The following is a 15,658-nucleotide window of genomic DNA, read 5'->3' as shown; positions in this document are numbered from 1 at the left end:
TTCTAGGGAGATTTATTACAGGAAAGAAAGAAGTAAATAAAGATAAAGTTGTCTTTCTAAGCACAATTGTGATGAAATGAAGTTGAGGAAAAAAAAAACTGTGTGGTATATTAGCCTAGAACTGACTCTCAGTAGAGTTTAGGAAGTCTCTATCACTTGCATCAATTAAAAGTGACAGCCTCTGTTGGGAAAAAAAAAAAAAAAAAACACTGAGAAAGTATAACTGATGGTTCTTCATTACTATGGGAATGGATTAGATATTTCGAATGATACTTTCTGCATTTTTGCCCTGATTTAACATGGCATGCATGATCACAGAATAAAGCTCTTCTCATTTGTCTACTGTCATCTTTTAAATACTCATGGATAGAGGTTAGTTTGGCTGCCCTAACCAGTTATTTTAAAAATTCCTTTATAAGGCTGCCAACTACATGTGTAATTAAGAGAAGTTACTCAAACTAGTGACTGTACAGTGTCCATTAACTCAAAGTAGGAAAGATGAAAGAAAATAACTATCAGGGAAGTGCAGCTCTGGTCACCTTATCCACTGCAATGACAACTGGGATATCTGGGGCCCAAGAACTTTGAACCCCAGAAGCAACTCTTACATGATTCATTCTCTGGTAATAGTTTATTCTCCGCAAGATGCTGAGTCATTTTGAAGTTGAAGAGATGGATTACAAATGATGGTTAGAAAAGATGTTCAAGGTAAAGGCAGCTCTTTATTAGTTTATAATTTAACTTTATGAACCCATTGAATGAGTTTTAAGTTCTTCCTTTCAGAGTCTTTTTTTTTTTTTTTGAGAGAGAGAGAGAGAACAAGAGCCATCATGCACACAGGGGTAGGAGGGTGGCTGAGGGAGGGAGAGAATCTTGAGTAGGCTCCACATCCAGCACGGAGCCCAACTTGGGGCTCGATCTCATGATCCTGGAATCATGACCTGAGCCAAAATCAAGGATTGTATGGTCAACCACCTGAGTCACCCAGGTGCCCCTTTCTTTTCAGAGTCTTATCTAAAGAAACTACTTAATTCACATTGGCCTTTGATAACTGTACTAGGCTTTTGGTACTTACTGACAAATACATATCCTACCATTTTATATTTATATGGAAAACATATCATGCTTTCTTCTGGAATTGGACATAAAAACAGAGAAACATTAGTTAAAAGTTGGTTTTTGTTTTAAAGCCCATAAAATATCAAGAATTATTACCTTCTAAAAAAATCAATAAGCTCCTAGAAATGAAACATCATATCTTAATAGCATAATTTTCCTTGTATGCATATCGAGTGCTTCCTTTGATAGGTATGGATATCAAATTTTTGAGCATGGAAATAACACACCCCCTAAACCCATAGGATATTTTTAGCTTTATGTTTGAGGATACTGAAGACTTGTCATCATTGCTGTTCTTAACCATTTAATTAAATTTATACTGTATATATTCAAGTTTTCTATCCATTGAATAATAGTTATATCTGTATAGCAGCTTAGAGGTTTCAAACAAAATGATACCTAATCTTAATGTGATTGATCCAGAGAATTGGAAAGGGTCATCCCCAAATTAACTTTACTTTCAATTTCCTCCTCTGCAAAATGAGACTGATTACAGTATAGTATCTACCCCATAGTGTAGCTTTAAGGGGTTAACCCACCTGAAACACTTTGAACCATGTCCAGAACATATCAAGTGTTTAGTAATATTGGTGTCATTATCAATATTACTATGAAAGCTTCCAATAATCCCTTGACTTTACAAGGACATATAATCAATTATTTCTCCCACCTTCTAATTGTCTTCATCTCCACAATAAACCTTTGTTCCTTTTGTACCCAGTATAAATTTTATGAGCAATCAGTAAAGTCACATTCTCAATTTTGGGGGCCCCCTCTGGCTTCATTGTACCCACAACTCTTGTTAAATCCAACTTTCTGACTACTGCATACATTCCGCACTTGTGTAACTGAATGTGGATGAAAACACACACACGCGCGCGCGCACACACACACACACACACACATTCTGATTTGTCTAACTTAAAAGTAATACTAGCAAATGTTTTTGTTTGTCTCCAAAATCCACCTTGTATATGGATATATTATAGAGCCTAGAACACTGCCAGACTCATAATAGGCACCTTTAGTACACACCTGTTGAATGAATGAATGAATCACTATAGAAAGGACATTGTCTTTAAAACAGAGAAGGAACTGGAAAATAAAGCAAAAAGTTCTCGTTCCTTTAGTAATTAGGAGAGGCAGGGCGGAGGTTAGCAAAGGGTAAAATGAGGGATAACAGATTTTTCCCACCCAGGAGAAGGACTTTGTGTAATAATGACCCAACAAAGAGACCAAGCTCTAAGGGGTTTTGAAATTAATCAGTGTCTTAGATGGACATATCTTGGAAATGCTCTGTAACATAATTAGAGAAACTATTATTGTTATCTTTCTCCTGATAGTGAAACCTGGAGAGAGAAAGGGAAATGAAGTAATCTGAGAGGCTGGATTCTCATCAGTAGTGATTAAGGCAGTGAAAACTATGCAGGAAGCCTGAGCCTGGAGTTTCCCAAATTTGACCTCAGAGGATGCACAGAAGCAATGAAGGGAAGACTGTGAGTATTCTCATGACAGATGAATCATGTAAAATAGAGCATTGGAACATAAGCAAGCACTAGAAAGCCTAGGATTTAACTATGACAGTATTTCATTTTGTCACAAGCATTAATTACTTTGCTTTTAAGGGTTTGGTTTGGGTTGTTTTTGTTTTGTTTCTTATAAAATACGACAGTAATTAATTGTGTCACAGCATTAATTACTTTGTGCTTAAGGGTTTGTTTTGGAATAGAAGTTAAGATGGCAGAGGAGTAGGGGACCCCTTTTTCAGCCGGTCCCCTGAGTTGAGCTGGATAGGTACCAGACCATCCTGACCATCCACGGAATCAGCCTGAGACGCAGGAAAATACATCTGGATCTCTACAAATGAACATCTCCAGCGCTGAGTATTGAGGCAAAGCGGGGAGCCATGAAGCTGCACACAAATATCGGAAGATAAATGGAAGGGGAGGGAGCTGCCGTGTTTGGGCACCGGAAAGTGGTAGCCACCTGCACAGGGGAGCGGGCGGACTCGCGGACCTGCACCCACAAGAAAACAGACTGTGACCGTGAGCGGGGAGCGCGTGCCACCAGACGGAAACAGAGCTCTGGTGTGCTCACTGGAAACAGACTAGGACCAGGAGCTCCGGGAGCGTGCAGGGGCGGCTGGTGGCTGGCGGTGCTGGAAACACAAAGGACAGAGATGTGCGGGTTCTGGTTCTGGTACTGGAAGTGAGGGCTGGGAAGCCAGGTGTGGGGCACACATCCCGGGATGCTGTAGGGTTGAGCAGCACCAACAGAAACAGAGTTAAAGTGGCCAGAAGACCAGTGAAGAACAGTCCGTGATCCCTCTGTTCTGAGACAGAGGCTGAGATTCGGCCACTGCTGATCTGACTCTCAGAAGAGGCACAGCAAACCGCCAGGGAAAGCTGCCAGAGAACAAAAGCCTGGAAAGACCGGCTCACAGTGTGCCCATCCCCATCCCCCCTCGCAGGGGACACAGAGACTCTACCCAAACAGGGTTGCCTGAGTATCGGCGCGGCAGGCCCTTACCCCAGAAGACAGGCTGAAAAATCAAGAAGCCCACATCCCTAGGGTCCCTGTAAAACAAGTGCACACTGCCTGGGTCCCGGTCAATAATTTGGGCTCTGGACAACCCCGCAATCTCTCCTCATCAGAATGACCAGAAGGAGAAATCCCCCCCAGCAAAGAAAAGACAATGAGTCTGTGGCCTCTGCCACAGAACTGATGGATATGGATATAACCAAATTGTCAGAAATGGAATTCATAGTAACAATGGTCAAGATGATGTGTAGACGTGAAAAAAGTATTAACGAAAATGTTAATGAGAATATAGAATCTCTAAGGGTGGAAATGAGAGTGAATCTGCCAGAAATTAAAAATTCTATGAACCAAATGCAGTCAAAACTAGATGCTCTGACGGCCAGGGTGAATGAGGCAGAAGAACGTATCGGCAAATTGGAGGATGGGTTAGTAGAAGAAAAAGCTAAAATAGAAACTTGGCTCAAAAAAATCCACTCTCAAGAATGTAGGTTACGGGAGATAACTCAATGAAACGTTCCAATGTCAGAATCATTGGCATCCCCAAGGGGGTGGAGAAAAACAGAGGTCTAGAAGAGATATTTGAACAAATTGTAGCTGAAAACTTCCCTAATCTAGCAAAGGAAACAAGCATTCGTGTCCAAGAGGCAGAGAGGACCCCTCCCAAGCTCAACCACGACAAACCTAAGCCCCATCACGTCACAGTGCAATTTGCAAATATTAGATCCAAGGATACAGTATTGTAAGTGGCCAGGGCAAAGAAATTTCTCACGTACCAAGGCAAAGGTATCAGAATTACGTCAGACCTGTATACACAAACCTGGAAAGAGAGAAAGGGTTGAGGGGGGGCATTTTTAAAGCTCTTTGAGAAAAAACATGCAGCCAAGGATCCTCTATCCAGCAAGGCTGTCATTCAGAATGGATGGAGACATAAAGACCTTCCAGAATCGCCAGTCATTGAACAATTTCGTAACCATGAAACCAGCCGTACAGCAGATATTAACGGGGGTTCTATAAAAGCAGAAAGGCCCCAAGAGTGATACAGAACAGAAAGTCACAATCTACAGAAACAAAGACTTTACTGGCAACATGGCATCATAAAATCATATCTCAATAATCAGTCTAAATGTAAATGGCCTAAATGCTCCCATAAAGTGCCACAGGGTTGCAGATTGGATAAAAAGACATGACCCATCCATTTGCTGTCTACAAGAGACTCATTTTGAACCTAAAGATACATCCACACTGAAAGTAAAGGGATGGAATACCATCTTTCATGCCACTGGACCTCAAAAGACAGATGGGGTAGCAATTCTCATATCAGACAGATTGGATTTTAAACTAAAGACTACAGTTAGAGACACAGAAGGGCACTATATTATTCTTAAAGGATGTATGCAACAAGTGGATATGACAATTATAAATATATATGCCCCCAACAGGGGAGCAGCAAGATACCCAAGCCAACTCTTAACCACAATAAAGAGACATATAGATAAAAATACATTAATAGTAGGGGCCTCAACACTCCACTATCACCAATACAAGCAATGCGGCTTCTGAATGTAGGTTATGGGAGATTACTGACTCAATGAAACATTCCAGTGTCCATTGGATTGGCATCCCCAAGGGGGTGGAGAAAAACAGAGGTCTAGAAGAGATATTTGAACAAATTTGAAAACTTCAGTTTTCAGCTACAATTTGTTCAAATATTCTTCTAGACCTCTGTTTTTCTCCACCCCCTTGGGGATGCCAATGATTCTGACATTGGAACGTTTCATTGAGTTATCTCCCGTAACCTACATTCTTGAGAGTGGATTTTTTTGAGCCAAGTTTCTATTTTAGCTTTTTCTTCTACTAACCCATCCTCCAATTTGCCGATACGTTCTTCTGCCTCATTCACCCTGGCCGTCAGAGCATCTAGTTTTGACTGCATTTGGTTCATAGAATTTTTAATTTCTGGCAGATTCACTCTCATTTCCACCCTTAGAGATTCTATATTCTCATTAACATTTTCGTTAATACTTTTTTCACGTCTACACATCATCTTGACCATTGTTACTATGAATTCCATTTCTGACAATTTGGTTATATCCATATCCATCAGTTCTGTGGCAGAGGCCACAGACTCATTGTCTTTTCTTTGCTGGGGGGGATTTCTCCTTCTGGTCATTCTGATGAGGAGAGATTGCGGGGTTGTCCAGAGCCCAAATTATTGACCGGGACCCAGGCAGTGTGCACTTGTTTTACAGGGACCCTAGGGATGTGGGCTTCTTGATTTTTCAGCCTGTCTTCTGGGGTAAGGGCCTGCCGCGCCGATACTCAGGCAACCCTGTTTGGGTAGAGTCTCTGTGTCCCCTGCGAGGGGATGGGGATGGGCACACTGTGAGCCGGTCTTTCCAGGCTTTTGTTCTCTGGCGGCTTTCCTGGCGGTTTGTGTGCCCTTCTGAGAGTCAGATCAGCAGTGGCCGAATCTCAGCCTCTGTCTCAGAACAGAGGGATCACGGACTGTTCTTCACTGGTCTTCTGGCCACTTTAACTCTGTTTCTGTTGGTGCTGCTCAACCCTACAGCATCCCGGGATGTGTGCCCCACACCTGGCTTCCCTGCCCTCACTTCCAGTACCAGAACCAGAACCCGCACATCTCTGTCCTTTGTGTTTCCAGCACCGCCAGCCACCAGCCGCCCTGCACGCGCTCCCGGAGCTCCTGGTCCTAGTCTGTTTCCAGTGAGCACACCAGAGCTCTGTTTCGTCTGGTGGCACGCGCTCCCCGCTCACGGTCACAGTCTTTTGTGGGTGCAGGTCCGCGAGTCCGCCCGCCTCCCTGTGCAGGTGGCTACCACTTTCCGGTGCCCAAACACGGCAGCTCCCTCCCCTTCCATTTATCTTCCGATATTTGTGTGCAGCTTCATGGCTCCCCGCTTGCCTCAATACTCAGCGCTGAGATGTTCATTTGTAGAGATCCAGATGTATTTTCCTGCGTCTCAGGCTGATTCCGTGGATGGTCAGGATGGTCTGGTACCTATCCAGCTCAACTCAGGGGACCGGCTGAAAAAGGGTCCCCTACTCCTCTGCCATCTTAACTTCTATTCCAAAACAAACCCTTAAGCACAAAGTAATTAATGCTGTGACACAATTAATACTGTCGTATTTTATAAGAAACAAAACAAAAACAACCCAAACCAAACCCTTAAAAGCAAAGTAATTAATGCTTTGACAAAATGAAATACTGTCATAGTTAAATCCTAGGCTTTCTAGTGCTTGCTTATGTTCCAATGCTCTATTTTACATGATTCATCTGTCATGAGAATACTCACAGTCTTCCCTTCATTGCTTCTGTGCATCCTCTGAGGTCAAATTTGGGAAACTCCAGGCTCAGGCTTCCTGCATAGTTTTCACTGCCTTAATCACTACTGATGAGAATCCAGCCTCTCAGATTACTTCATTTCCTTTCTCTCCAGGTTTCACTATCAGGAGAAAGATAACAATAATAGTTTCTCTAATTATGTTACAGAGCATTTCCAAGATATGTCCATCTAAGACACTGATTAATTTCAAAACCCCTAGAGCTTGGTCTCTTTGTTGGGTCATTATTAACAAAGTCCTTCTCCTGGGTGGGAAAAATCTGTTATCCCTCATTTTACCCTTTGCTAACCTCCGCCCTGCCTCTCCTAATTACTAAAGGAACGAGAACTTTTGCTTTATTTTCCAGTTCCTTCTCTGTTTTAAAGACAATGTCCTTTCTATAGTGATTCATTCATTCATTCAACAGGTGTGTACTAAAGGTGCCTATTATGAGTCTGGCAGTGTTCTAGGCTCTATAATATATCCATATACAAGGTGGATTTTGGAGACAAACAAAAACATTTGCTAGTATTACTTTTAAGTTAGACAAATCAGAATGTGTGTGTGTGTGTGTGTGCCCAAGGTGTGCTTTTCATCCACATCAGTTACACAAGTGCGGAATGTATGCAGTAGTCAGAAAGTTGATTTAACAAGAGTTGTGGGTACAATGAAGCCAGAGGGGGCCCCAAAATTGAGAATGTGACTTTACTGATTGCTCATAAAATTTATACTGGGTACAAAAGGAACAAAGGTTTATTGTGGAGATGAAGACAATTAGAAGGTGGGAGAAATAATTGATTATATGTCCTTGTAAAGTCAAGGATTATTGAAGCTTTCTATAGTAATATTGATAATGACACCAATATTACTAAACACTTGATATGTTCTGGACATGGTTCAAAGTGTTTCAGGTGGGTTAACCCTTAAAGCTACACTATGGGGTAGATACTATACTGTAATCAGTCTCATTTTGCAGAGGAGGAAATTGAAAGTAAAGTTAATTTGGGGATGACCCTTTCCAATTCTCTGGATCAATCACATTAAGATTAGGTATCATTTTGTTTGAAACTCCTAAGCTGCTATACAGATATAACTATTATTCAATGGATAGAAAACTTGAATATATACAGTATAAATTTAATTAAATGGTTAAGAACAGCAATGATGACAAGTCTTCAGTATCCTCAAACATAAAGCTAAAAATATCCTATGGGTTTAGGGGTGTGTTATTTCCATGCTCAAAAATTTGATATCCATACCTATCAAAGGAAGCACTCGATATGCATACAAGGAAAATTATGCTATTAAGATATGATGTTTCATTTCTAGGAGCTTATTGATTTTTTTAGAAGGTAATAATTCTTGATATTTTATGGGCTTTTAAAACCAACTTTTAACTAATGTTTCTCTGTTTTTATGTCCAATTCCAGAAGAAAGCATGATATGTTTTCCATATAAATATAAAAATGGTAGGATATGTATTTGTCAGTAAGTACCAAAAGCCTAGTACAGTTATCAAAGGCCAATGTGAATTAAGTAGTTTTTTAGATAAGACTCTGAAAGAAAGGGGCACCTGGGTGACCTGGTGGTTGACCATCAATCCTTGATTTTGGCTCAGGTCATGATTCCAGGATCATGAGATCGAGCCCCAAGTTGGGCTCCGTGCTGGATGTGGAGCCTACTCAAGACTTCCTCCCTCCCTCAGCCACCCTCCTACCCCTGTGTGCATGATGGCTCTTGTTCTCTCTCTCTCTCAAAAAAAAAAAAAAAAGACTCTGAAAGGAAGAACTTAAAACTCATTCAATGGGTTCATAAAGTTAAATTATAAACTAATAAAGAGCTGCCTTTACCTTGAACATCTTTTCTAACCATCATTTGTAAATCTCTTCAACTTCAAAATGACTCAGCATCTTTGGAGAATAAACTATTACCAGAGAATGAATCATGTAAGAGTTGCTTCTGGGTTCAAAGTTCTTGGGCCCCAGATATCCCAGTTGTCATTGCAGTGGATAAGGTGACCAGAGCTGCACTTCCTGATAGTTATTTTCTCTTTTCCTACTTTGAGTTAATGGACACTGTACAGTCACTAGTTTGAGTAACTTCTCTTAATTACACATGTAGTTGGCAGCCTTATAAAGGAATTTTTAAAATAACTGGTTAGGGGCAGCCAAACTAACCTCTATCCATGAGTATTTAAAAGATGACAGTAGACAAATGAGAAGAGCTTTATTCTGTGATCATGCATGCCATGTTAAATCAGGGCAAAAATGCAGAAAGTATCATTCGAAATATCTAATCCATTCCCATAGTAATGAAGAACCATCAGTTATACTTTCTCAGTGTTTTTTTTTTTCCCAACAGAGGCTGTCACTTTTAATTGATGCAAGTGATAGAGACTTCCTAAATCTCTAGCTGAGAGTCAGTTCAGGCTAATATACCACACAGTTTTTTTTTCCTCAACTTCATTTCATCACAATTGTGCTTAGAAAGACAACTTTATCTTTATTTACTTCTTTCTTTCCTGTAATAAATCTCCAGAATCTGTATGCAACTTTATAGATTTGACTCTTAAGCTATTTAAGGTCATTCTTTCTATGGAGAGAGAAAATATACTACTATATGAAATACTCTTGCCCTGAAGATTTGTATGCCCTATAAGTCTGCTGTTCTTTGGGAATGCTTTGGCTTTTATTCTGTCCTTTTTTTCATTTCTTTGTCCCAATTGCTTTGTCTTGCTTCCAAACTTCACCAAATAGCAAACAAGAACCCTCGTGGAAAATGGGCAGATGTTTTGAACTGGCAATTTTCATAAAGAGGAATCTTAACAATTCATTAGTGATCAGAGAAATACAGATTAAAATGACTATGAGATATCAAGTGACATCTTACTAGATAGACAACTTGGATGATTTCAAGAGTTAGAAGGTATGTGTTAATATAGTGTTCTCATCTGCCACTCATGGGAATGGAGAAAGCCCCATCCATCCTGAAGAGAAACCTGGGGCAATTTAAATTAATTGTCCATGTCCTCCAAGACACAGAGTCATCTTCTGGACATATATTACAAACAATTATTTTACAGGTCCATCAAGAATCTGAAGAGGAGGTTGATCACAGTGAATTTGTTGGTGAGTTGGCTGGGTTAAATGCAGTGGATTCACCATGAGGTACCCTGTAGCAGTTCGAAGCATCCAACTAGATAAACCCATAGCAACATGAATGGATCCCAAACAAATTGTTGAATGAAAAAGTAACAGGGAGATAGAGAACACCATTTAAATAAGTTGAATCTGTAGTCTTACAAAGTAAAATTATACATTTTGCAGAAACACATAAAAACAGAACAATATATATTAAGCACTTTAAAATAATAACTGATAGAGAGGAAAGGAATGCATATAGAGAATGGGAATAATAGGGAATAAATAATGTACAGATAACCAAATAAACAAATAGGATTGTATTTTAGGCAGTTTTCCCACTCTTTCTGAGATTTAAAAATACATATCCCTACTAACCTAGCCAGCTTCTACTCAGCCACCTCTTTTTGCAAGGACACTAAATTGTCTTTCATGCTAATTCAGCTAAAAAATTCATTTGCATTTGAAATTACTAGAGACCCAACATCCAGAAATTCTTTGGGTTTTCTATATTCCTCCCAGTGCCCTGAGTTGGGCCTGATCTCTTCGATATATGCCCTTTTGACAGATGAAAAGGAGCATTCGAGAGTTTCTATCCAGGAACTTCATCCTCTATTCTCAAGGTCAAAGAAAGGAAAGCTGTCTTTGAGGGTGGACAAGACAATGCATCTGCCTTTGCAATGGCATTTTGGGGTCTTGGAGACGATTGCCTTGAGAAGTCCTCCATGCTTCCTTTAATCCCTTTCTAAGGTGGTCATGTCTCAAAGCCATATTTTGGGGCAAGAGATTGATGCAAGGGCAGCCCACACTTCCATGTCCTGCTTATGCCCCCTGCATCCATATCACATTTTTCTTGTTCTCCACCACGTGTTTCTCCAGTCCTACCTTTATTCTTTCTCCCACTTATTACTATGCTTTTGACACATAAGTGCAAAATTTAAGACTAACTTTTTTTTAGCCCAGCCCCTTCTTACCTCACCTTATTTCTGATTCCTTCTTAGTACACCTCCCAATCCGTGCTTTCAGAATCAGAATTCAGCTCTTGCCAGATCTTCCCTGAATTCTCTCTTATAACATGGCCTGGATTCTATCAGTGGTTCCTAATTTGGAGTTCATCAATGATGAAAGTCAATAAAAAGTAAATGATTTCTAGTAGGATTAGTCAATCTCTAAAATATTGATGCATGTTAACATTTTGGCAGGATTTGTTTAACTCAGTGTAGGGTGAATAGCGCTCTCTTCAAAAACCCATGTTTACCCAAAACTCAGAATGCGATCCTATTTGGAAATAGGGTCTTTGCAAATATAATTAAGATAAGAAACAAAATGAGATAATATTTTATTAGGGAGGGTCCTAAATCCAGTGAGAGTCCTTAGAAAGACAGAAGAGACCACACAGATAGGAAGGTCATGTGAGGATGGAGACAAAGATTGGAACTGTGCTGCCATGAGCCAGAAAGCACTCGGTGCCTCTCGAAGCTGAAGGAAGCAGGGAAGGATACCTTGTGCCTTCAGAGGTAGTGCTTAGCTGACACTCTTTTTGGACTCTGGCCTCCGACTGAGAATACATTTTTGTTATTTCCAGCCACCAAGTTTTAGGTATTTGTTGCAGCTCCCTAGGACACACTAATATACTCAGTATAGCACATGGTTCATTGTTTCATGACAATCAGTCTCAGATTGATTATACATATAGGTTTTGATGTAATAGTTACATAATTATATATTGTTATATATACAGCCAATATAAATGAAAAATGAACAAGAATATATATATATTCATTAATAAAAATGAGAAAATATTTCCTATTCTACGTTATTATATATGGTCCTTAGTAATTTGAGTTCTAGTAGGCCTGAGAAGTACAGTGTGTCATAATGGTTAAGAGCCAGCCTGTGCGAGTTCAAATTACCCCTTCTGGTAATTACTAGCACTGTAAACACGGGCAAGTTATTTTCCTCGGTGCCTCTGTTTTCCCACATTTAATGGATAATGATAGTGTCTACCTCATAGTGGCATGTGTGAAGATTAAAATCTGATTGAAATATTTTAATCACTTGGAACTGTGCCTAGTGTACAGTAAGATTTGAGTAAATGTTTCTTAATGTTATTTCATGAAGATACCGGCTTCAACCCTTCATTTTCTTTTTATTATATCTATATGTAAATTAAGTAATAGCTTTGGTGTACAGAGTGTGCAGGTCATGTGGGCCAGTGGGCAAAGACCATCCTTCCCCACATAATTTTCTTTCACTATGATATGCAAAAATAAACTAAGAGATTTGTAATTTCATTAAGTATATAGATAAAAATATTTTTTATCGATCCTGAATATTTACATTATTGTTTGCAAATTATTGGCACTGTTAAATTTTCCATGATTTTCTGAACTGCAGATAGCGTTCCTCAAATAAAATTTTTCTTATTCATTTTGTATTTCACTGTATTGTACAATGAGACTGATTTTGGAAAGAGTGTAATTCCTAGGAGAGAAGAAGAAAATCCTCTTTGTGAGATCATGTGTCTATTCTGTGGTATTATACTTCCAGATGTAATAAATGTGTTCTTTTGTTTGTCTTGTTTTAATTGATAACTTCTTTTATTATTCCTGACTCAGATATCATTAATACCCAATGGTCAGTCTCACATCATGCTCACTTTTTGAGTTGCAAAACCTGTTTTCCTTTCCTTCTACTTGATTAATGTGTCTCACAAATTGAACTTCTTGAGATCTTTACCATCCAGAATCCATATTAGATAAGATTAGAGAGCTTGTGCTTCAGTTCTTGGAAACTATACACTGTAGTTATAATCTATTGAGCAACTATCGTATTTTAGCACATTGTTAGTCCCTTCATATACTTCCCTGGTAATTGTGATGATTAATTTTATGTATGACTTGCCTGGGCCATGGGATGCCCAGATTATTGGTCAAACATTATTCTGAATTTGTATCTGTGAGGGTATTTCTGAATGAAATTCTTATTTAAATTGGTAGACTGAATAAAGCAGATTGCTCTCACTCAATGTGGATGGGGTTATCCAATCAATTAAGACAGGACTTCAAAAGGCTGAGTAAGAGGACTTTGCCTGTCTGACTGCTAGCTGAAACACTGGTTTTTCTGCCCTTGAAAGTGGATTGGAATTAATACCATTGGTACTTTTGGTTTTCAGGTTTTCGGACTCCAACTGAACTACACAGTGGTCTCTCCTTGGGTCTCCAGCTGTCCAACTGCAGATCTTGGGACTTCTCAACCTCCATAATTGTGTGAGATAATTCCTTGTGATAAATTATATATATATATTTCTGTGTGTGTGGGTTTATGTGTGTCTGTGTATGTGTATATACATACATACAAATACACACTATATATCCTATTGGCTTTGTTTTCAAGAGAACCCTAATACAGTAATATGATATTTTTGCAAATTTGATATTATATTCTCTACCCTACAGATTAGAAATATGAAGATTCTTCAGAGTAGATGTAATCTTAAATTACATGACAATGGGTGGCTGATCTAGAATTTCAATCCAGGCCTTCATAATTTCAAAGCTCAAGCTGTGCATGTTGTGACTTCGCACATGCCACACACATGGGAGGAGAAAAACATGCAAGAAATACTGAATTCACTCCAAGACATATCAACTCAGAAAATATTTCCCTACAGAAGATTGATTGCTTTTGAGAAGTCAAACATCTCTCTACTCACACTGCACTATCTACTTCCCTCCTTAATTCATGCTACCTGCCATGTCTATAAGTATATTCCAGTTCACGGCTGAAAGAACAAAATCAATTTATCATTTATTGCATTTTATTCATGCCATTTATTTCCATTCCAGAAACAGATAAGAACTGATACTATTTATTATTCCTAAACAATTCCATTTAATTCTCATTGAGTCTGTAGTCTCAAATCTTAAATAATTACACGGTTTCATGCGAACAACGTGGTAGAGCTTTTATGAAAACTTTTTATGAAAAATAGTTAATCAAGATCACCTCTCTTCCAACTGATGATTATGGTGTATAGAACACTTATGAGTCTAAATATTGTTTCAGTCTATGAATCTTTTCTCCGCTTCTATTTTTCCAATCAATTAGATTTGGCACAATTGATCCATTTCTTGTTTCTTTTGTTAATGGGGCATGCATTTTTTCATTGAGGAGAAATTACTGCTACTTTTCTTCCTATTTTGTCAGAAGAATTTAACATCTTCAAAGAGTTTTCATGTCTTTGCATATTGGCTCTTCTATTATTCAGTTTTCATGTCCAGTGGACTAGATTTGAACTCTGCCTTGAAATAATCTTCCACTTGTTACTGGACCCTTTTGCAAAGTTATCTGATCTGTTTTTGTCTAGTTTCCAGGACAGCTATTTAAGCAGCTTATTGGCCAGATTTTGTTGCTTCCTGTCCCTCAATTCATTTTCATATATGCTCTCCAATTCTGTTTAAAAGGGACGAAGCATGTTTTCAAACTAAGAACTCCTCCTTCTTTAGGAACACTTTCATCGACTATTATATATGACACTCTTTCATTTTTAACAGTAAAGATAAACCAAAAAGCCACCTTAAAATGCTTCTTTTTCTGTCAGCACAAACTCACTTCAAGAACCATTTCCACGTAAGATACTCCTATGAAGCTCTTTGTTCTCTTCAATTACTGCTTTTTCCTTTTTTTTTTTTTTTTTTTTTTTTTGGTATACTCTTGCTGTGTCCTGATCCTACTCTTAGGATATTCTGTCAGGTCACCTGTCTAAATTCACTCTTTCAACCCTTTATAAGCTAGCAGGGCATGACAAAGGGAAGCCAGTTAATAGTTTTGCTGCCTAATCTTAACACCTTATATTTCAAAGGGGCTTCTTACAAATGCTCCCACTTCTTATTGGATCTGAAGGAAAGACTATCTCAAAGAGCAGCCCTTAAGCACTTGCCAATTAAATCTGGGCTGTTCCTATAATATTTTTGAGCTTCCTTTGAAGAAGGATTTCTCTATGTCTCAGATCTGTTAAATTGCACTCTTTATATTGCCGTTTATGCCACAAGAGGTTTGTGACCTCCGAATAAATTTTTTGAGGGATTTTCATAGCATGTATGACTTCAGTTTTGAATTTGTCAGTCTTTTCCTCCTGTACAAGAAAGAGGGCAGAAAGGGTATCCCATTTTCTGAAAAGCAAGCTGATATATAACATATAATACAATTTTACAACCATTCAAAGCTTATGGAAAATATAGAAAATTCATGTAACAGTTTTGCAAAGGGCCTCAGCATAAGAAAATATGCAGAAAGAATAACTGATACAGAACTCACTTCCTGAAACTATTGACTCCCAACCCATAGAACATGTCGTGAAACTAATATAGAACATTATGTATTATAAGTACTTTGTTAATTGAATGAGGTGGTGATAAGAATTTAATTTTTAAATGTCAGAACAGTATGTGATTATTTCCATTCTTATAAGAAAATATCATCTCTCTGTCTAACACAGGAAAATAGTGAAATTA

This window comes from Ursus maritimus, unplaced genomic scaffold (genome assembly GCF_017311325.1).
Source record: "Ursus maritimus isolate PB19 unplaced genomic scaffold, ASM1731132v1 scaffold_11, whole genome shotgun sequence".
Taxonomy (NCBI): Eukaryota; Metazoa; Chordata; class Mammalia; order Carnivora; family Ursidae; genus Ursus; species Ursus maritimus.
This window is presented reverse-complemented; position numbering follows the sequence as displayed.